Source organism: Globicephala melas, chromosome 19 (assembly GCF_963455315.2).
Source record: "Globicephala melas chromosome 19, mGloMel1.2, whole genome shotgun sequence".
In the NCBI taxonomy this organism is placed as follows: Eukaryota; Metazoa; Chordata; class Mammalia; order Artiodactyla; family Delphinidae; genus Globicephala; species Globicephala melas.
The window spans coordinates 46,875,534-46,887,541 of record NC_083332.1 but is presented as its reverse complement, the minus strand read 5'-3'; positions in this window follow the sequence as shown (position 1 = coordinate 46,887,541).

The following is a 12,008-nucleotide window of genomic DNA, read 5'->3' as shown; positions in this document are numbered from 1 at the left end:
CCATGGCCATTGCCCAAATAGAGGGAGCTGAAACCGGGCTGCAGTTTGATTTTCCCAGTTGATTTGGTTGCAGTTTTGACTGTAATAATGTTGCTGTTTTCCCCGGGCTGACTGTTGCAGATGAGTCAGATGGAGCAGGGCTGTAGCCCTGGGATAGATCGATGTTATCGATCCTCAAGGATCCATGTCATTTCCAGGGGATTTGCTAAAGAAGCTACTTATGTTCCTTTTTCATTTTCCCCGACTCATTACCAGCTGCTGCTTCCTTCATACAACTCAGCAACACCTGGAGGAGTGGAACACGACCGTCCAGTTGGGGTTCAGACACCTTCCTTCAAAATTAAACACAAGACAACATGCGACCCACCAAAACCTGAGCCACATGAGGAAGTCAGGTCACACTGGCCCACAGGGGTTTGATATTTTTTGTTTTGTTTTAAAAAGGGCAGCCTGGCCCTACACTAAGCAATTGATCCCCCAGCTTAACTTTTAAATTAAGACCATTGTAAATTTGGGAACTTGAGAGGACATAGAGAGGACACCCATAATACTTTGCAAATGTCAAGTGCCTCTTGGCGTTGGTTACTTTTCAGAGGTAGCTAGGTTACAATGTACCGTGGTAATGAAAAAACCCCGTCAGGCCCACTCTACAGGGTTTTAGTCAATATACATAATATTATTGGGCTTTGCAAGGATTAAAGGTTGTTTCTCTCACAGCCTCACAATAGGACTATTTTTCCTACTGAAGGCACAAAAGAAGCCTCCCTGTTTACAGAGGAGCCCAGGACATTTTGGGGCCCCAAAGCATCCTGACATCGCTTTATATACTTCCCCCTGCTGGTGGCTTTGTAGTTAACCTAAAAAAAAAAAATCCAATTTCTTTTAACCTATAGATGCCAGAACTTAAAAAAAAAGAACTGATTGGTGATTTATATTGTCCATGAGTCATTTCTAGAGTACAGAAGTGACTGTTGCCTCCAGTTTTATTCTGGGAGTGAAAGCTTTTATGTCACTCCATCCTCTCCACCAATTCTCATGTCTTTTCAATTATCCTATATTTAGTATAGTTTTGGAATCACTCATCCTGCAAAATGGGGTGCCCAGAACGGAGCATAATAAAAGGTGTGGCCTTACTGAGATTTATATACGTTAGGAGGCCAGAGACAGCTCACTAGAAAATTCTGTAATGTGTCATAACCATGACTAAATAAGAAAAAGGAAACTGCTCAGTATGCTTTGGCCCACTCGATTAAAAGGAATTCCAATCTGAAAACCTCACAACGGAGAGGCAGTGATTAACCTGTCCAAGGAAACTTTTTGGACAAGGATCACGGAGAATAATCCTGGGCTGGATCCAGGGCATTTCCCAACTAATACTTTTAAGCATCTCTACAACACCCAGAACCTTCTTAGAATTAGTTTGATTTTTTAAAAAATTGTGCTAAAAACACATAACATAAACTTTATCATTTTAACCTTCTACAGTGTACAGTCAGTGGCATTAAGTTATTCACAATGTTGTGCAACCATCACTACTAAGTCCAGCACTTTTTCACCATCACAAACAGAAACCCTGTACCTATTTGCAGTCACTCCCCATTCCCGCCTCACTCCAGCTCCTGGCAACCAAAAATCTGTTTTCTATCTATCTGTGGATTTGCCTATTCCGGATATTTCATATAAATGGAATCACCCAATACGTGGCCCTTCATGTCTGGCTTCTTCTACTTAGCATAACGTCATCAAGTTTCATTCATACTGTAGCTACAGCGGTCCCCAACCTTTTTGGCACTAGGGACCAGTTTCGTGGAAGGCAATTTTTCCATGGACGGGGTGGCGGGAGGGGGCTGGATGAGGCAGTAATGTGAGCGATGGGGAGAGACGGGGAGCGGCAGATGAAGCTTTGCTCGCTTGCCTGCCGTGGGGCCCGGTTCCTAACAGGTCCATGGCCCGGGGGTTGGGGGCCCCTGCTGTAGCATGTATCAGCACTTCACTATCTTTTCTGGTTGAATAATATTCCATCGTACAGATGTACCACATTCTGTTTATGCGTTCATCTGGTGATGGACATTTGGCTTCTTAGATCTGATTTTTGCTTCTCTTCGTGGTAACAGAAATTCAGAGAAACAACATACGGATCTACTGTTGTTGCAGTTGTTTTTAACAAGTCAGCTTGTTAACATTTTACTCTCAGTCACCCGTCAACATGTACTGGCACTAGAGGCACTCAGTCAAGACTGCTTGATGAGTTCATGTCCTTGAAAGAATTCTGCAAAATAATTAGTACAGGTGGTCTATGGATGTGTCAACCAGGAAGATATCAGGTGAAATCTGCTGGCTAGGGCAGAACAGGTACCCAAGATGTGCCCTGTTGGACTGTGAGACCATTTGTCTGAAGGATATTGTAATTTCCTGTCATTGTTTGGACAAATGGTTGGTGGTAAGAGATCCTGAACTAAAGGGAATGGCCCATAAGACAGAGAGTAGAGAGGGCTGTGCTGGCTTCTCCTGGACTGGCCCTATCCAGAGTTCAGGTGGATGAGAGCTTGAAGGCTGCCTTTCCTGGTCAGTAGGGTCTCAGGAAACCGGGTAAGAGTTCCTCTGCAAAACATATTTGGGGGAAAGCTATGTGAACTGTAAACCATAAAAAAAAAAAAAAAAAAAAAAGGAATGGGTTTCACTGACAAGTAAGTCTGAGAAATATGGTCAGAGGTTAGGTTAAAGGAAGTCAAATAGATCTCGGTGTACAGGTCTTGGCAGAGAGTTTTAATACACGCATGTGCATTCTGAAACCCCAAGAGGCCAGACGCAGTATGCAGTATTCTCTAAAATTCATTGACTGTGGAATCCCTGTGCACTGTAAAGGATGTGCGCTGTGCTCCGCCTGCCAAACTAAGGGTCTGTGGGGCTGTGTTCAGCCAGAGGACTTGCGTTCTTGTTTGTCTTCCAAGAAAGGTCTCCCTTTTCTAACCTTCCTAAGTGTGCTCTGTAGGTAGCAGAGTCCCTGAACCCTTTTTGGTAGAGCACTGGGGATGGATGTGTGTGTGTGTGTGTGTGTGTGTGTGTGTGTGTGTGTGTGTGTGTGTGTGTGTGTGTGTGTGTGTGTGTGTGTGTGTGTGTGTGTGTGAGGGAGATGTATGCAGGGAACAAACAATTCTAGGGAATTGCTGGGCATATCCTAAATAGGGCAAGGCTGTAGCCCTGGGAAAGACCAGTTACTAAGAACAAGGCAATTTCTGTAGACTGAATGCTTGTGTTCTCCACAAACTCACATGTTGAAACCTACCCCCAGTGATGATATTAGGAGATGGGGCCTTTGGGAGGTATCAGGTCATAAGAGTAGAGTCCTTATGAATGGGATTAGAGCCTTCATGAAAGAGATCTTGGAGACCTCACTTCTCCTTTCCACCATGTGAGAACACAGTGAGAAGAGGGCCAGCTATGAATAAGAAAGTTGGCCCTGACCAGACCCCAAATCTACTGGCACCTTGATCTGAGACTTTCCAGCCTCCAGAATTGAGAAAAATAAACTCCTGTCGTTTATAAGCCACTTAGTGTATGGTATTTCTCTTATAGCAGCCTGAACAGGGAAAGACAGTAATCCAAGGGTTGATGCCTAGAGCCACTTCACCTTGGAATTCATTAGGGATGAGCAGTCTCGGGAAGCATGGCAGAACCCTATTGTTGTAATTGAGCCCCTATCTCTGAGGTCCTAAACTTGATTTAATTCTGACCTCCCTGAAGACTGAACTTGAGGCTGTGCTTTCTTCTTTGGTCAGGAGGAAGGTCTTAGGAAGTCCAGGATGAACGTCTGGGAGACCAGAGGAAGGGAAGGAGCTGACAGAAAGCCCAAGGCTGAGGTACATCCTCTAAAAGCCCCAGAAGTCAGAGAGGAAGCCATCAGTGGGATGCACAGTCCAGAAAGTCTTCAGGGAAAAGTTGAGCTGGGCATTGAATCGGACACAGCTATTAACTCTCACCTCTGTGCTTCCTCCCCTCAGAGGTCATTGATGTTCAAAATGAAAAGAATATTGGAGCACTAAGGGATTATGAGATTCCTTTTGAATCAACTCGGGATGATTAACTTATTTTTTATATTGCCTAGTTTCATGTATTTATATTCGAATTCTCTGAAAACTGGTACTCCATGTGGGATAGTTCTAAGAAGATTTGACTAATCACAACATCCCAAACCATGGCCATGATCATAATGGAAAACAGGGTTTACTAGATAAACATGCTTCTAGGATTACAAAATTGGTGGCATTAAAGCCAAATGGCTCATAAATAAAAGTAATTCTGTACGTCAGGTTGCTGTCTATTTCTTGCCTTGTAATAAATATATATATACACATTGTATATCATGTGTTATTTTTTTCTGCCCATAAAAGATATGTGACCATTGTAGAAAATTTGGAAAAGAAAAAAACACAAAGAAAATAAAAACAACCACTGTAATACCTTTGTTCACGGTTACAATTTTGGTGTATACATTTTATACACCTTTATATATAAGTATGTATTTTATTTTTATAGATTGTTTACATATGACTATACATTTTATTTTAAAAATTTCATTTTAATAGATTTTAAAATAAAATTGGGATGTCTTATCTATGCTATTTTTAATTTAAAAAAAATCACTTATTAATGTATTATATATATTTTCCATGTCTTTAAATATCACTTCACAACATGGCTGCACAGTGTACCATTATATGGACAAGCTATATTTTATTTAATATACCCCCATTGTTGGATATTTAGGTTGCTTTAAATTCTTCTCTTATACATAACTCAGTGATGAACCTCTTTTTTCCCACATCTCTGATTGTTTCCCAGAAGCCTCTCACATCTTTTTCTTATACTTCTATAACACTATAAACCCTACAGTCATCACTGCTGGTTATAATTATTTTCCAAAGATGAACAAGATACTTACCAGGTGTGAATAATCTCTCCTCATGTGAATGTCATATACGAAGATCAGTAACACAAAATGGCATGTTGAAAATACTCGGCTTTAAAGTATTACTTCCCCATGGGACTTCCCTGGTGGCGCAGTGGTTAAGAATCCGCCTGCCAATGCAGGGCACATGGGTTCGAGCCCTGGTCCAGGAATATCTCATATGCCATGGAGCAACTAAGCCCGTGAGCCACAACTACTGAGCCCACGCTCTAGAGCCCACAAGCCACAACTACTGAACCTGCGTGCCTATAGCCTGTGCTCCACAACAAGAGAAGCCACGGCAATGAGAAGCCCACACACCAGCAAAGAGTAGCCCCTGCTCACTGCAACTAGAGAAAGCCCACGCGCAGCAACGAAGACCCAACACAGCCAAAAATAAATAAATAAATTTAAAGTATTACTTTCCCTTACAACATAAGAAAATGCAAAATAAAAAGTGGATTTAGCAGCACAATATGTATATAAAATACTCAGAAAATTTTCTTGTTCGAATCAGTCACATACTGAGCTTCTAGATCACTTCTCTGTGGTTCTGTCAAGTTTCTTGACATGGGACTTTCCCAGGACAGAGTCATGAGGAGCCGGCTGACCTCACCTAAGCAAGACGAGCCCAGTCAAAAAAGCAATATTCTTTTTTTTTTTTTTTTTTTTGCGGTACGCGGGCCTCTCACTGTTGTGGCCTCTCCCGTTGTGGAGCACAGGCTCTGGACGTGCAGGCTCAGCGGCCATGGCTCGCGGGCCCAGCTGCTCCGCGACATGTGGGATCTTCCCGGACCAGGGCACGAACCCGTGTCCCCTGCGTCAGCAGGCGGACTCTCAACCACTGCGCCACCAGGGAAGCCCAAAAAAGCAATATTCTTAAAGTGCTATTTCTAAGTACCTTGCACCATATCTCTAGGTGTGACCTGTGCAGAAAGAGCCTGTGCAGAACTGTGGCAAACAGAGTCTTATTTACAGGAAAAAGGACTCCATGTTGGCAGACTGATGAAAAGGCTGCACCAACCCCCTAGAATTGTTTGCTTAAAAGAGGTCTCTCAGGTGTCTTGCTTGATGTAAACCTGTGAGTGGAAGCTCAACTGTTTCACTCAAATAGACAAAAACAGCAAGGCACAGAAAACACAAAATCAAGACGGTGAGTTGCTTCACATGAGCATAACAACCTATGACTTCCAGAATCTTCTGCTTGAAAAATGAATAGTAGAGTGGCTGAATTGTAGAATTCTCAAACTTAGAGATATCCCTCAAAGCTTAAGCTGGCTTTCCTAAACTTCAGTCATTTGATTATCATCTTCATGATTCTGTCCTATTCCTACAACACCTCCACTGTGACTAAATATTTTTCTCTCAACGGACTCACAATTTTATTGAAAGAGATTTAGCCTCATCCTAAGAGACAATATGTATGAAATCATGAGATTACGTGCTTATTATATTTTTATAGGTACATAAATGTTAAAAAAAAATTGTTAGTATACCTCCAAACATGATTTTCCACATCCCACACGTGAGGACATACTGGTTTAAGGAAAGCTCTTTCAGGACAAATGCAGAAAGTGCGACTGTCTATAATAGAGAGTAAACATTTGAGACCTGTTTCTCTGAAACTCTTATAGACTATAAATGAAGCGAGTTTTAAGAAGATTTAAATAAATGTCTAGAGGTCAGAGCCACAATGAGCTGTTCAATTAGCGGTATTAAAGACACTAACTTGACTCTCTGACGGCAGATGGACCCATTAACACTGTCCAACGTCACATAATCCTAGAACAAACTAAATATTGGCCAACATGGTTCTCTGTTCTGACCCAAAGTTACATTCTTTGTCTCTGGGCTCACCTTTCTGTTTATGAAACTTCACTAACTAGCTGAACTGACAGTCACTCTCCATGCCTTCTGGAAATCCTGCTGACTGAGGCCCATGCACTCAGTGTGGTCCCAGGTAATAATCTACACCCTGGAGCACCTGAGCAGTCCTGGCCCCACCAGCTGAGCTATACCCTTCCTAAGAGTTAGTTGTGTTTGTCCCCAAGCCTCTTTATGGAGGTTGTTCTTGTTCATGAAATTCATAACTGAATTAAATAAAGTATAAACCAGAGATACATGCGTGCAAAAAGAGTTGTTTCTATGACAGCTAAACTAACTCTGTGAAAACATTCAGCTGAGTTGCTGAAAATTGCCGTGTGGGTAGGAGAAGTGTTAACTGAAGGATTCTGCACTCTAAGCGCCTCTTGGGTGCCTTAAATTCTCCCCTTACTTCAAAGATCGGAAGCTGTGGACAAGCAATATGGCGCTGGTTCACGCAAAAAGATGTATGTTGTTTTAAGTTTAAGATGCTTAAAGTACATGTGATCATATATACATTTATGTTTCCCTGCTTTAGACAAATTTTAAAATTAACCAACCAACTCCTGTTCCATTAGAGCCTTCCTAAGGGCATACACGACAGCTGTTCTCACTGCTGGGCCTGAAATACTGTACGTCGTACGTGTCTCAGCCTTGGCCTGTCTCATGAGATGTGAACTCTCCAAGGACAGGGCCTCTATCTTAACCATCTTTGCTGATTATATGTAGCTAAGGCCTTGCAGCTACTGATCAATATTCTTAGAACTGAATACAGTGTCTTTGTTCTCGTTAATTTGAATTCCTTCAAGTTGACTGTACTTCCCACCTTGATCCTGAGTCATTTTTCCTTATGGCCAAATAACTCAGTGCGCCTGAGCTGTCCAATCTTCCAGGATTGGCTAGTAGGGGGAAAGCAGAGGAGGGGACTTCTGGCAGCCTGAGAATGACTGAGGTATGGCTTGGCCAATTAAGTACTTCATACTAGAATATTCCATGAATGCTATAGGATGGTGAAGTAATTCATCACATATATTTAAAGTTGAATTTACTGATATTTTATGGTATTGGATATTATTTCTATTAACATTTTATGCTGAAATTACAGAATGATTCGTGAGTACTGAATTTTTGATTGCTTTTACACTTGCTGGGACACTATTAAACTTGATTTACGTTAATAGCACTGTAAAAAGATATTAACAATGAAATTTCCAAAAGCACTTAGCATCTCATAATTGGAGTTAAATGACAAAAAAAAATGAGGGGATAATAAAGTAAAGAGAAAAGGAGAGAGAAAGTTTTGACAATATTCTTTTTAACCTGTGGTTCTTAATAAGATTTTTGCAGGATTGTTTTAGGTTAGGAAAGAATCAAATCTCCGACCGAGAGAGATGATGCTGATTTATTGGAGGAGTTTTATAATACAGAAAAAAGACCTAGCTCCAGGTAGAGAGTACAGAATTTGCTACTTCTGGGAGAGAAAATTTCCTGATTTCCAGAATAAGGAGGACATTTCAATTAGCAACTTTTTCTTCTGTCTATGGTAACTAGAAGACATTCTAATTTTTTTTAATAAAAAAATTAATTTAGTCATGGCTGCTGAAATTAGGAGAGGTAGACATTTAAAACAAAGCCAAAACAATCATAATAATAACAATTAATATAACAAGTTTCTTTGAGCCCTCGTTACGTGTAGGTTCTATGCTAAGCAATTTAAATATACAATATCATTTAATCTTGACAGCATTCCTATACATTAAGCACTATTATCTCCACTTTACAGCTAAGGAAAGTGAGATTGAGAGAAGTTAAATGACTTTAACAAGTGGTGGTGCCAGGATTTGAACCCAGGAAGTCTGATTCCTGAGCAGGTCCTTAACCACTGCACTCTTGTGAGCGTAACTAAGTTATAAGCAGCTGGTTAGTGTCAAAGCCACATTCATTGGCTCTGGGTGCTTTTGCCTTCATGGGCTTCTTTCTCCCTGAAAAATTATTCAAACTTCTATTTTCTAATTGCATTGGCATTAGAATATATTAATACATATTAAAAATTTTTGGACCAAAAAATTCACCTTTTTGATGATTTTAAAAGAAATTAAAAGACTTTCGTGGCCCCCTCAAAGTGTGGTGGGCCCTAGGCACTGCGTCTACGGTTATCTCGCGAAGTCAGCCGTGGTTAGCATGACAAAAAAGCCAGGACTAGGACGTGAGATCATGGAATCTTATCTCAGATTACAGCCAAGTCCACAAAGCTATGGCGATGGAACGAATGGAAATAACATGAGAAGAGGAATGAGGAGGTTTTCATCTCCCTTTTTTCTTGGAGGACACATGGCTTGGGTCCTTGCCGGTTCTTTGAGGATGGCAACTTCGGAACTGATGAGGTCTTTATGGGCTTTACCTTAATCAATATACTACGGCTTAGTTAAAAAAAAAAAAAATGACAAAAAGAAAAACAAACTTGGATCCTTAATGGACAGTACTGCCTACAGATTAATAAATATTAGAGATGACCAGTGTTGTCAGAGACATGATCGACTGCTCTATTAGGATTCTGACCTGGGCCCCCATTTGGGAAGTGATTCCCTAGAAACACAGAAAAAATTCAGCCAAACCCCACAGTACTCATAGCAACAAACTATAGTTTCTGTCCCCAGTGCAAATGAGATTCATCCACTGACGTTTCTTCCCAACCCAGTCATGCTTCATGTTCTTAAGAGCTAATAAACTAGGGGTCACTCTGAGAAGGTGTTGACTCTCAAGTGTTGGCCCCAACTTGAATATATTCTGAACAAAAGTAATGAGGAAACCAGAAAAATCTATTTTTCGTTCCCAAACTGCTACTCGACTCCCAGCCTGGATACAAGAAAGATTCAAACATGTCTGACCACATTACCATGTAAGGGTTTAGTATCTGTTTTGCTTTATGATAAAAGTAATCTCAGGTTAGCTCTAGCTGAATTGGATCACTTTCATGAGGTCTCTCAGTGGTAGATTTAACAACCTGAATGAGATTTATGTGTAGACTTTATGTGAAATTCCCCTCTTTTAAAGCCATGGTAAGTAAGAAAAATGTACCAAGAATCCGGGATAAAATATCTTCCTTGTAGTTTTTAACACATTTAAAACTGTATGATTTTACTGACTTACTTTTTTAGTTGACAAGACTCTTTTAAACTAGAGAACAGATAACCAAGTACATAGCATGTACAGACTTCATTTGGAAACTGGGCATTAGTTACCTTAAAAATGATTGAGAATGTTAATCTGGGATTCTGTTAAGATCATAGCTAACAAAAGGCACAAAGTAAAAAGGTAGCTGATAAGCAAATGATAGATGATTGAATGGCTAGATACACGAATAGATTAATGAATAGATAGAAAAACAGACAGATGGATAATACAGATGAATGAATTAATAGAGACACAAATGGATAGACAAGTAGATGACAGATAATAGAAAGATATTCATAGATCAATACATGGTTAGAAAATGGATAGCTAGATGCACATGGATGAATAGATGACTGGGAAATAGAATAAATAGTTGATATATAAATGAATATAGAGAGATGAATGGAGAGATAGATGCTAGAGATTGATGAATGTAAGGATAAATTTGGAATGAAATTGTAGATAGATGCAAGGGTACAACGATATCACAGTTGTACCCAACTGGAATGGAATAACAATGAAGATAATGTCATTTCTCTCCATGGAGCTACTTTAAATAGTTTAACTCTTTTGGGGGAAGTATAGGCTGGAGGCAGGAAATTAGTCAGTGTCTAAGAGCTCTGAAGTTTCATAATAAATGTGTCAGTGATAGGGAGGAAATGCACAGGTGTTCCATGCTTTAGCCACTTCTGAATCCTCTGTAATGCTCGCTTGGCCTCTTTGATACACACTAGAACAATGGGAGATGCGCAGAGTGGAGGGTGCACAAGGCAGCCTTCGTGCATCCTTGGTGATACACAAAAGTCATCGCTTTTTGCCTCTTCTTTAATTCTGATATTCATATATACCTTTCCTGGTAGATCTACTCGGGAAGGCTTGGCGCTGTAATTAATCTACGTCACAGGAAGATGTACTATTGGCAGAATTTAAGAGTGCGTTTGAGCTGCTGTGATGAGTAGGGGCACCTCAGCCTGTGTGATATAAATTCCTCTGCTAATTGGATTGCTGGAGCTAATCAGAAGCCAGAAAGGGAATAAAAAAATCCGTCTTCCCGCTGCTGCTGCTGGCTGATAAAGCAGACCGCTCCTTTCAGGACGGGGGGTGCTGGAACTGAGTCCTCATGTGGAGGTCTTACTCTAGATGGCTATCTCAAAGGAGGTGCATCCCTTCTGTTGCCAGGCCAGGAGGAGACAGCTAGAGCAGTGAGAGAAGAGAGTAGAATGATCCCAAAGAGATTTTACTACCGAATCACAGAAACAGAGTAAGTGGGGGAGAGGTGAAAGGATAGGAAATCGAAGACGGGGGGACCATCCAATGGCCTGAGAGAGCTAGAAGCTTTTTCTGACATAAGGTGCTACTTCCTGGGACCCGTGAGCATGCCTGCCATCCACGTGGGGGCATAACTTCAGGAGGCCTCATCTCTGCAGCCAGGACTCCAAGCACTCAGGAGAAAGTCACTCAAAGCTTGCGTTTAGGTTGACACTCCTGTACCCACTTTTCTGAAGGTGAAAAAGCCAAGGGGAGGATGAATTCCATTCAATACTAGGGCAAGTGCAGTTCAGGAGACTCCGTTGAGCTGCTCAGGCTGTAGGGAAGAGGGGAAAAAAGACCAAGGTCTGAAATGTCTCGCCTGCTGGAAACATTCCATCTGCTCCCATACTTTCTAGGTTTTGGATGAGGCAGAAAAAGCAAGTTTGTGTTCAGCGTCCTGTGTACCTTTTCCACCAAAGATAAATAGTGCATTCCAGCTGGAAGAGTGACACGTGTATACCATACAGGGCACTGGTTAGACCTTGGTGGTCTTTATATCTTCTTTGCTTTACTAAGGCACTACCACTTCTCCATAGAGGAAAACGTATCCCTAATATTTGGTTCTACCAAGCTGAATTCCCTGCAGTTATCTTTCAATCCCTCTCTTCGCCTCTCCTCTATTCTTTTCTCTCTGTGATTACCACTTCTTTGCCGGTATTTCTTCTGGAGCCCTCTACATACGCTAAATCCTTAGCCATGATGAGTGCAGCGA